The 12343-nt window shown below is 39.2% G+C and overlaps 1 protein-coding gene across 1 annotated transcript in view; it reads right to left on the reverse strand.

The window, feature by feature from the left end:
• Positions 1 to 9058, reverse strand: part of si:dkeyp-120h9.1 (uncharacterized protein LOC566469 homolog) — a 43068-nt gene extending 34010 nt beyond the window's left edge. The window contains exon 1 of the mRNA XM_041245138.1: positions 8478 to 9058. The gene's annotated coding sequence lies outside the window, so the exon portion shown is untranslated. The remainder of the gene's footprint in view (positions 1 to 8477) is intronic.
• Between the last annotated feature and the right edge of the window lie 3285 nt (positions 9059 to 12343).

Below are 12343 nucleotides of genomic sequence, written 5' to 3' on the forward strand. Positions count from 1 at the left end.
AGAAGAGAGCTCCAACACATTCAACGTTAATTTGTTTTAATGGTTTTTATACGATATACTGCTCAAGGAGAGGCTGAAAATGCATCAAAAGCTTTATTTAACACGTTTTCTATTAGTTCCCCTTTAAGACGTGAAGTGGGGACTATTACCTGCATTCCCTCTAAGCTTTTCAGAAACTGAGAAACTTGCCATTTTGACTGAGAAAGGGTAAACTATCAGCGAGAAACCTTCAGCCACGCATTAACTCTTTTAATATATTATTGTGGTTGCATTATACAATTTTGAAACAATATTCCTCAATTTGCTTTAAAATTTAAACAAGACATTTATTGTGGTGCTGCCCCTGATTCTGAATCATCTTCTGATTATATACATAAAATATAAGAGTTTTTATGACGTGTATATTTACCTTTATGAAGCCTGTCAGTAGACTGCATGCTTAATTAGTGGCCTGTATATATCTGCTTTATACTACTGTACAAAACACTGACATCTGCACTGCCTTCACTTATCTAACTATCTTTAGGGCTACTGATTTTCCAATTTTGGGAATAGCAAATACCTTTTTTCCCCTCACTTTTTATCAACGTATTAATACTTAAACATGGCATTCAAACATAAATATAATGTTGATAGTTAAAACAAGTAAATTAATAAATAAACAAACATTCACATAGTTCTATTTTATTTTCATTAAAGCCAAGAGCTTTTTTTTTTTTCAATCAGACTCTTGTTGCTGTAATAGTAAGTAAAGCACCTGAAGACTCTTCAAACCTGTCAATGTTTACAGACATCACTTGGCTCATTGCTGGAATTAAATAAGCAGGAAAATGCAATAATTATATTACAACAATAATTAAACATGCAATTAATAAAGTCCTGTCTGAGTGTACTGCCGTACCTTAGTTTTTTAGCATGGAAGAATGCAGTGCTTTTTAACTGTCTTTAACTTAAACACTGCATCTTCGTTGGTGCAGCTGCCATGCTGAATTTCAGAAGAGACCCATGAGTGAAGTCACATGTTGAACAAACTCAACTTGCAAAAAAAAAACAAACACAACAACATTTCAAACGGTATGTCTTCAATTACTAGACTATAACCTTAAATGTGTATTTGACTCAATTCATATTTTGATTACACTATTACCAATTTCAAAATGCTTCAGAATGATATTTATGAAAGGGAATTAAAACAAAAAACGTCAAAGTAGGAGTATTGTGATTGTTTACCAGAGTATTTATACTTTGAAATAAATGCAGAAAGATTGTGCTTCACTGATTACTATTCAATTATACGACAAGCTCAAAACTGCAAAGTTCATGAGCTCTAGAGGCAGAATCGCCAGACGCCTGCTTCGCTCACTCTGTACTAGTACAGATTCGCTGGCGCCTGATCGAGCTCTGTATGACTGTGATGTGCATTTTTACAGGAAGGAAATCAGAGAATCCGCTGCAATAAAGACGCAAATATACTTATGTTAATGCTTTGCAAGAATGCGCTCAAAGATAGGTTTACCTTGAGATGTTGGAGTCTCAATTTAAGGTTGATATATAAGTTGCGAAGGTTAGTAAATCTGAGTGTGAAGCTTGTTGCCAGTTATGGGCGGTGCTCGACCACCCCATAGGAACTCCCAGTCACGGTCGACAGTGACAATAGCCTGGATTCGAATTTGCGATCTCTAGGCTATGGGGCACAACCGCATGAAGCGCTTTTACTGGATGCACCACTCGTTTTCAAACCTGATGCAATGCCTCTGTGTCGCTTCTGGTGTGTATGTTCATGTCGCTGCAAATGTGTCTCGTCACCAATTAAAAAAATTGCACCACATCTGTTGTGTGGAGACCTTTAGACTTTCAGAGTTTAATACGATTGCATTTCCAGGAATTTTCAATCACACATGTTCACTGGCAGGGTCACTGTGTGATTTTTCCATCTGTGAGGCCTATGCAAACTCAAAAACATTTAAAATGAGGAAGAAGAGCTGTCTAAAGAGGCAGTGGGAGTGTTCAGGTAAGAAACTGGTGCACAACAATTCATCCCCGACAATAACAATAATAACAACAACAAGTACTGCAGAAATTGGCTGTACCTTCATATGTTAAGAGCCACTTGCACAGTTTGAATTCCACTGTGTTTTGATCACATATAACACCACGTTACACATAATCACATATTCATACGACCATATATGGTATAAGAGATTCTAAGCTTAAAATGCAACAGTACAACACATTCTAAAGAGATTCTAAGCTTAAAATGCAACAGTACAACACATTCTAACTCATTTCATGTCTTCACTGTATATACATTTCTAGTGTATAGACATTTCAATGACCGTTGCTGCATTTGTAACTCAGTAATATATCCCCAAAATACCAATGCTAAAAATGAACACATATTAGCTAGATAATTATTAGTTTTGTTCAAGTTTTTAACACACACACACACACACACACACACACACACACACACACACACACACTGCAAGTAGCAGGTCCCTGCATTATGAAACAAGTAGGAAAGAACATTTTTTCATCATGAAACTTTGTTCTTTTTAATTTTGATTTTTTTTTTTTTTTTTTTTACCATTTTATTTTTTCAATAGAAAAATTGTGTGAAACATGGATCTGTCTTTGTTTCAATAAAAACTTCATCAACAGGCATCTGCTTTTATTTTTTGTTGCTTTATGAAGGAGTATTAAAAAGCCTTGGTGCCCTTGGGTTGGATTTATGTTTTGCCCCCTAGAACTGCTTTGCTGCCCCTGAATTTTCACACCCAAGGAAGGCAACATTGCCATGCCCTTCATGACCTTAACTTCATGCCCTGTGTTTAGAATGAGGTCTACCTACATTGTTTCACTTTGATCCCTCTGCACGAAATGCAACACCGATTTTATAGGTCACATTACAGTGTTTAGCCACAAATGTTTTGTTTTAAGAAACAAATAATACAATCATACAGCTCCTGTATTTACTCCTACATGTGTATCAGTACATAGTGCTGTGTACCTAAGGTATTCTTTTTTTGTTTGGGTTCTATAAACTTTACAGTAAAATACCGGGGTCACGTTTGCCTTTGCCTTTTTGAGCCTTCCTGAGCCTTCTACGCATGTGCGAATCTTAGAGCTTAAAAGGCAAGGTTAAGCCATCGACTTTCTGTGTACTTTTATTCAGAACAGACTGTTATTGCGATGTTTCCAGTGTGTCAAGTAAATTGTTTTACTCTTAAAATGCTGTCAGGATCTTTATTAAAGCCTACATTATACGTGGTAAAAATCTAAAAGACGTTGCTGTAATACTAATAAGTTTTTCATATTATTATTTAACAATATGTTAACTTTAGGCTACGTGTATATGGGTTATGGCATAAACTGAAATAATTTGTCATTTGTCGTGCAATTTATTTTTATGTGCAATTAGTGTGTAATAACAGTTTTTAATATGACATTATCTATTATTTAACAATAGGTGTTGTTTAATTCACAGTTTATGGCAAGCTCTCACTAGAGTTGTCATTTTGAGTTTGTAGTCGCTGCGGATATTTATAGTTTTTCTTCATACAAATAATACAGCGAAAGATAAATACATGTATAATTTGTATGTGTTGACATACTGTATCAGAAACCATTATGCATTTAGCAACCTGTAAAACTATCACAGCCTGAATGCTTACATAGTATAGTGTAGTTGCAAATTGCTGCCAAGCATGAGACTGGAGTAACCTGAAATTATTGAAAAAAGTTCAGAACTGCTATTTAATTTGTGGTGCTGGCAGGGAGAAAAGGAGAGGGGTTATCAAGCCTGGTTGTGAAAGGGTTAATACACCATTTATCCATGCCTACTATACCTACAAAAGGTAACTATTTAGCTTTTGTATTTCAATATCATTTATGTCACTTATTATTGTTATAAAACATAAAATAAAGTCTTAAGACCTGTTTTATGAAAGGCAGTTTCACAGAGTTGTGAGGAGCTCCAAAATATCCATGAGAAATAAATGCATTGCATTTCACACGGACGTCACTACACACAATGCTTTGGTTACAGTAACAGACGTTCAGTGCACAGCAATCTTTAGTAAGCAGCTCCCACATCATATTTCATATTCAGCACCCTCAACTGGTACACTCACAGATAAAGTTAGAATTGCTGGGTGTAAATTATTGTCTTATCAACCTAATTACTCATGTTATCTGGTTTCCAGTTGTGTTTTGCTTCTTTCATAAAATCCTTGAAACATCTTTTTGAAAGTTTTGGCTCACCAAAACTCATAGACACATCCCTAACTTTTGACAGAGACTGGGTGGCTAATTTACGTCATCAGTAATCACGCGAGTCTCACCTGACCAATGCCACCTCGCTGCTGACAAATGTTTAATTAGATTTTGATGTGCTAATTGGTTAATTGCTGTATTCGTTAATCAATTTGGTAACAACTCGGCTTAATATGTGTTTATTTTATATTTTTCCTTTATTTCATAAATTTGTTTTTAATTACAGATACACAGTAATAAAACAACTCAAATATATCAAATATATGTATATCAATAATAGTATACATCATGTTTTTGACAAACAGACCTCGCAAAGAAAAATAACTTCTTTACTATAATTTCTCATTACCGGCAGTAACGGAAACGTACAGGTTTCCCACTCTTAAATCAACTGCCTAACATTAAATATTGCCCATGCCCTCTATAAAATACAGTAAAATAAAAATATATATTTACACTGCCATACTATTGTGGGGCATTCAATTGTCTTCCCATTTAAAAAATAAACGATAGTATTGTATTTCAATCCCATTGCACTGAAGCAGGGCTCCAGTATACAACAAGCTAGGGGTTTCTCAGTATTTAAACACTAAGCAAAGCAGATTCATTCATTGAAATTCACTCAAAACCAAAACAGCATTTGCTCAAGTACAAAGTTTGCACCACTTGAAATAAAACAAAGAATTAGCATACTAATTAAAGCAACAGGCTGGGCATTTCCTGGCTTGGGCATTAACAGGCAGGAAATGCCCTGCCTGGAGGTTATTATTGCTGTTATATACCGTCTTTATGGTTAACAGCAATCACATTAAGATTTGTAAACTTGTATTTATTTTTTTCTGTATGTCCTGCGGTGCACTGGGCTTCGGTTTTTTAATGTGATTTTTCCACACTGACAGCTGGGGGACATCAATAATTGCAGGAGTTAAGACATTGGAAAGATGTGAAGACCATTCTCGTTTGGATAGAGATGGATCCAGTCATTTATTTTTTTTTATAAAGGACTCATTTTTGTGACCGGTTATAGCCATTATTTCACTGGTTTGTTGTGGTTCTGACAGTTGTGTGGACATTCTGAGGGCTTTTCCTAGCCATTAAGGCCCTCTAAAGCAACCAATCAGAAGACAGCATTCCCGTTCTATTCATCTGAGGTTTATAATACAAAATATAAGCAAACAAGCCATATTTTCCACAAAAGGAAAAGGAATAAACGGCTAATGCCTAGCAAAGGGATCTTCCCAAACAACCCGCTCCAAATTATACATCTGCGCAAGTGCTAGTCAGAGCTTCTGTTTCCCTTCAGACCATGCCAATGGTAACAGTGGAGCCTTGACAACTACAATTGCAAGTATTTATAGATAAAGTATTTTTTGTATAAATCTCCCAATTAAAAACGTTAATGCTACGTTTGCTTTACGATTTTTCGTTTTATATATTTGCATTGTGTTTTATTTTATATGTTTTATTTAGTTTTATTTTGTATATTGCGAAAAACACTGGGCTCCAAATATGTAGTAAGTAGATTACAGTGGTAATATCAAAGTTTTGAAATTAAATTTAACCATAGTGGACATGACAAGAGGTGAACTGATGAACATGAATAATGAACAATTATAATAAGGACTGTCCCATGACCTCAGCATGCCAGCCATATTACATGTAGGTACTGTAAGAGGTTCATGCCATGGTCAGCAATATATAGCATGCAGGGGTTAGACTCTATAACTCTGCAAATATGAAGTCGCCACCTAAAACTGTTTCAGGCATTGGGTTTAGCTCTTCAACGCAGTTATTACTATATGTTTTTGATGTATGTTAAATCAAAGTGTAATCAAGTGTAAAGTTAAATGTAACTTATTGAATATGCTTTCAGAAACGTATGTCCCTGATATTGCTGGAGTTTGCCATTTATCAAGTGGAATACAGAATTACTGAAAGAGGCTTTAATAAAGAAAGGTTGCATGGTTCACAGCATACATTCCTTAAAAGCCATTTAAAAAATGAAGACCAAGCTGAATGATTGTCAGTTTTACTGATACAAAGTAACTAAACTGTGGCTTTCTGCCCGGAAACTGTTTTGTGTCACTGAACTGCAAACACAAAGATTAAAGGAACCCCCCTGAGAGCCTCGTGTCTGAGCTCTGTGAAATATCAGCATGCCATCACAAAGCCTGTTCTAATGGTAATGAAACAAACTTTTCCAGCTCTTAATAGCTCATTTTTCAGAAAGATAAAATATGAACAGATAAAGATGATCTAGGCGAGCAATGTTTTGTAAATGAAAGGAGGACATTTTGCAGATGTTCAGCCTCAAAAGCCTAGGTTAGTAGCCTAGGTTGGTAACTTCAGAGGTCAGACTAATCTCACGCCCATCAATAACCAATTTAAAATTACTATTATTAATCAAGCAGGAAGTAATCCACTGAGGGACAGTATCGGAAAGACCAATATCACGGTTAACAGTATCAAAGGCCGCACTCAGGTCCAACAAAACAAGAATAGATGGTGAACTAAGTCTGCAGCCGTCAACAAGTCGTTTACTACCTTAACTACTGTGCTATGTGCTGATCTAAAACCGGACTGGAAAGGTTCAAGAAGCTGACTAAGCACTAGATGAAACTCAAGTTGATTAAGCACAAGGTGAGACTGAAGTGGATACGCTACCACCTGTTCTGAAATGTTTGCCAAGAAAAGTACATTTGAAATTGGCCTGTAATTACATAAAGCTTCAGTATCTAGATTTTTTTTTTTTTTTCAGTACAGGAGTAATAGCAGCCAATTTGAGAAGTGAGGGCACAACAACAGATCTCAGTGATTCATTAATTAAGCTAGTAACAGAAGGGCACAATGCTGAGAAACAAGTCTTAAACAAAGGGGCCGGAACAGGATCATGAGAACTGGTGGTTTAACAACTATTTTAACAACTAGCTCATAAAGCAGTAACCTCTACAAAACAATTAAACAGTCCTAGTAAAGACAGTAGGATCAGCAGTTAGGGCAGCATCAGTTTTAGAAGATAGAATTTGAAGTTTAATATTGTCAATTTTATTCTGGAAAAAAAAACCTTCAGTAAACTATTACACTGGTCAATAGGGGGTGGTAATGAAAGTGTACATGCTGGCTTTAACATATGATGAATAGTAGAGAAAAGCAGCCTAAAACTACCACTACCTCCTTCAATAAGGTTAGAGAAAAATTATGATCTAGCTAATTCCAAGGCTGTGTTATACTAGGCTAGTTGATGTTGCTTATAATATTGTAAATAAACAGTGAGACCTGTCTTCCAGAAACAATGTTTTTGCTTTTATAATAAAAAAATAAATAAATGAAAAAATAGGAGCAACGAGATCGTTACTAAGAGTAAGACTCTTCGTTGAGTGTAATTTGGAACGTCAAAAAAGAGCAAAAATTAGGCCTAAGTGTGTTCTGTTGTTTAAAAAAAAAAAAAGTCCCACGTGGATGCGACTTCTCATTAGGATTACTGCACATCAAGTTAAAAAATAATTACTCTGTTAAAACAACAACATGGTGAACCTCACATATTTTGAAGTTCCAAATACAGTGAAACTATCTGCAAAGGTCAGTTTAAAATAATATAGTTAACCCAAAGACAGACTGGCTGGTGAACGTCATTTTCAATCCATCAAGTTTGTCCGGTTAATCTCAGTTCTTGATCACAGTACACAATTTCAGTAAATACAAATTTGGCCGAAGAAACTATTCCTCTAACCTAATAAAACAAATTAACAAAAGCGGGTGGCGGACATACTGTAAGTAAAAGCATAATACAACAGTACAAACACGTGTCCCGATGAAGTACTTGGAACCAAAAAAACAACAAAAAAAAATCTAGTCGAAAGCTTCTAATCACAGTAGAAATATATGAATAATTTAGATTTCAATCTTTGACTTGAATATTAAAAAATAAATGTATAGATGTGTTTACTCCCAAACTTTAAAGCATGCCGGTAATTTAGCTTTACCGAGCATCACACAAGCAAGCATGAGGTTCAAGTGTCAAACCGTACTCTGACTTCACTTCCCTTACTTTACTTTAAATTTGAACATCCAGTAAGTATTTTACAAGTTATATATGTCCGTGATTTCAGTTACGTGGGGCTCCGGTTTGCCGCAAATATATGCTAATAGAAAATATACTATTACACTACTATTACAAATATACTACTACACTCGTTTCTTACCTCCACTTCCTGAAATGTGCTATCGTGTTGAAGACGTTGCTGTCGTGTTGACAGGGGTCTAGTCCGTGTTGGACTTTCTCTCCCACCGAGATTTTACAGAAACTTTGTTCCGTTGTACAGGAATCTCAAATGCAGCGTAATGTGTGATTTTTTTGAAGAAAACAAACGTTCAATGTAGCGTGGCTCAGGAAATAAATAAATAAAAAAATCATCACACCATGAGAAGCCCCCTATTAGGTAAACAAATTGTAGTCCAGGCTGGCTGATGAAATTGCCTCAGTTAGGAACGCCTCTCCGAGTGCTTCACAGACGTGTATTGGGTGTTCAACTTTTAAACGCAGTTAAGTAAGATATTTGTCGTGCTGTAGCTACCAATATATGGAGTCAGCCACTGGCTGTGCTCTTTCTGGGACATGATGACAATAGGAAAATCGGCCCTGTAACTATGCATACATAATTGCATGGATCATTACGCATCCTTCATATATTGTTCCGCTTATTTTTATACAACCAAAACATTTTAAAGCTGAGCAGAAAGTCTATTTAAATACAAATAAATAAATAAAAATAGCGGTATGAGTAAAAGGCAATTCCAACTACAGTATAAAGATAACTTCTTTCTTTGTTATAAATAATCAGCTTCTACTAAAACTTTTAAAAACATTTTGTTCCTTACTATACACTACTGTATTTACTTATTTATTTTTAAAATTGGTTGATTTTAACACAGAATTAACTCTTGGCAGTCTAGATGTTCTGGATATCTGAGCCTCCCCCTGCAAATGCACCTACTGTAGCATAGGTTTTCAGACGAGTCTAATAAATAGCGCCACCCCTCCAAATGAGCTGCTTAAATCAAACAATAGGAGGAAGTTAATTTGGAGAAGCAGAAATGACGGCTCCAAATGGACTACCCTGTGTTCTTCCTGAAATGTACAGGTTTTAACCAACTAAAGCCCGGGCAGCTCATTTGGAGGGGCAAAAATATTAACTTGATAACAGTGATGTGTATTTGGAAGTGGAATGTAGATGCTTCTAAGACAGAAAGCCAGGCTTTGTGTGTAGTTTTAGATTGCAGGGTAGATAGATCACATACAGCATGCTGAGGAAGTAATTATTTATTTAGCAAACTTACAATGCTAACAACGTATTAGATACAGAATAAGTGCAGTTACAAATACAGTGCAAATACATAATAGGTACAAGAACAATCAATCTATATTTTATATAGTGCCTTTCATAGTGGAACACCATCACAAAGCGCTTTACAAGATGCAGTAAATACAAGAAAAAACATAATACTTCAAATAAAGAAATGCATAATACATGATATACAGTGGATAATACATGATACTAGCATAATGCATTAAATAGTACACTAAATACAGTGGAAAGTGCATAATATATGAAATAGTACCATACAGTGGAAAGTGCAGAATGCATGAAATAGTACAATAAATACAGTGGAAAGTGCAGAATGTATGAAATAGTACAATAAATACAGTGAAAAATGCAGAATACATGATAGTAACAATACGTGAAAGAGTAGCAGCAACTAATAACAGATATCAGGTTTAAGGAGCATGGAATGCAAGAGAGAACAGGCGGGTTTTGAGAGTTGATTTAAAACGAGCTACGGTCGAAGGACCTCAGCTTGCGGGCAGTGACATAGCGAGTCAGCAGGTTAAGGAGGTACTCAGAACCTGTGTGTTGAAGGGCATTGTAGGTGAGCAGGAGAGTTTTGAACATAATCCTGAACTTTACAGGTAGCCAGTGCAGCTGGGCAAGACGGGAGGTGATATGATTTTGGTTTTTTACATTTGGTAGGGATCCTGGCAGCAGCCAGGAGACCACCATATAGAGAGTTGCAGTATCTGAGTCGAGAGGAGACAAATGCATGACAAAGTATCTCCACATGCCGGGAGGGAAAGGTAAGGACAGACTTTGGAGATGTTTTGAAGATGGTAGAAGGAAGATTTGACCATGGATGAGATGTGGGAATCAAAGGAGAGGTCAGTAGCGACACCTAGGGGGGGCACGCCTGGTTACGTGCCCCCACAGATTTATGCCAGACAGTGGCTTAGCATGAAACAACAACCACAGAGAAATGCCAAGGGGCCCGCATAGATGGGACAATGAGGGCCCCCAGCACAGTCCCTTTCCTCATGGAGCACCCAGCTGCAGCACCCGCCACGAGGACCCACCTACTGCAGCCAGGATAGTGGGGCATCACTCTCCACGGAAACCATGGACCGCAGACAGTACAAGCCAACCTTAGTGGTAGGGAGGACCACTGCAGGGGATTTCTGCCACGTCCCCATCCATATCGAGATGGTCTCGTGCACAACAGCCCGCTACAGCGAGACAGGGGACTCCAGCCCTCCCCCAGGCTCAACCATACCCCAGGCCACCAGCCCCATTATGCACTAGAGTCCCAGGGACATGCGGCCTCTCGACGAGCCCAACGCTGCAATGAGCTTCAACCAACGACCCTGCAATCCCCTGCCTGCCACCAAGGGACATCGGCCTTTCCTCAGGCTTCACCACGCACCAGTCCAGCCCTGTCATGTGCCAGCATCGCCAAGGACAATGCAGCCTCTCAACAGGCCCAACGTCGCAAGGAGCTTCAGCCTGCACCACCACCATCATCGGGGCATCCCCGGGGGACCTCAGCCCTTCACCGGTCCGCTTAACGACTGGAGTCAGACACCGCCTAGCTGCAGCTGAAAAAGACAGCCGCCCACTGCTGTAGAGGCTTACAGCCTGTGACCTCTGGTTCCCTTGCCCAAGGGATGGTGCCCCTGCCCTGGAACAACGAGAACACTGGGATGGAGCCGCTGGAATGGGGGAATTCAGCCCTCCCGTGGCAAGCTCTGATGGATCAACCTCCTTCCCCCTATCGCCTTCTTCCGGCTCCTACAGGATCGAACTATCTCAACAAGGCCTTGCCAGCCCCAGCAGAGGACCCCACTGTTGCCACACTGACCACAGTTTGGTGTCAGAACTGTGAGGGGCTTTGCCAAGAGCACCAGGTCCAGCTGTTGGAGCTGTTATTTGAGTACCTTTCCAGCTTTGCCACCACTTCAGAGGATGTGGGCCAGACACACCTGGTCCAACCCCAGATCGAGACAGGGGAGACTCATACCTTTAAGCTACGCCCTCACTGACAACTACTGGCACGGCAGGAGGCCACAGAACAGGTCCTTCAGGAGATGAGAAAAACCGGTGTAATTGAACCCTCGGACAGCCCCAGGATGTCCCCAGTGGTCATGGTCCCAAAGAAGAATGGCAAGTGGTGCTTTTCCGCATTGATGAGTCCTTGGATCTGGTGTCAGGATCCCGGTGGTTCTCCTGTCTTGACCTCCAAAGCCTCCACTGGCAGGTGGCTTTGGCCCCCTCTGCACGACCCAAGACTGCCTTCTCCACTGGCCTAGGGCTATGGCAGTTCACAGTAATGCCATTTTGCCTTTGCAATGCCCCTGCAACGTTCGAATGGCTGATGAAAAAGGTGCTAGCTGGGATGCCCCCCACCAAATGCCTAGTTTACTTGGATGACCTGCTGGTCCATGGGAGGACTTTCCAGCCGGCCCTGGCTTCTCTGCGAGAGGTGCTTCGACGAATGACAGCAGCGGGGCTCAAGCTGCAGTTGGAGAAATGCCAGCTGTTGAGGAGAGAGATCACTTTCCTGGGACACCCGGTCAGAGAGGAGGGCATCAGCACAGAGACCAGCAAGATCGAGGCTGTCCGGGACTGGCCCACACCTGTCAACCCACAACAACTCAGGGGCTTTCTGGGGCTTGCCTCTTATTATAGGAGGTTTGTGTAGGGCTTTGCAACCATCACTGCCCCCCTGCACAGAGTCCTGT

This window comes from Polyodon spathula, chromosome 3, assembly GCF_017654505.1.
Source record: "Polyodon spathula isolate WHYD16114869_AA chromosome 3, ASM1765450v1, whole genome shotgun sequence".
Taxonomy (NCBI): Eukaryota; Metazoa; Chordata; class Actinopteri; order Acipenseriformes; family Polyodontidae; genus Polyodon; species Polyodon spathula.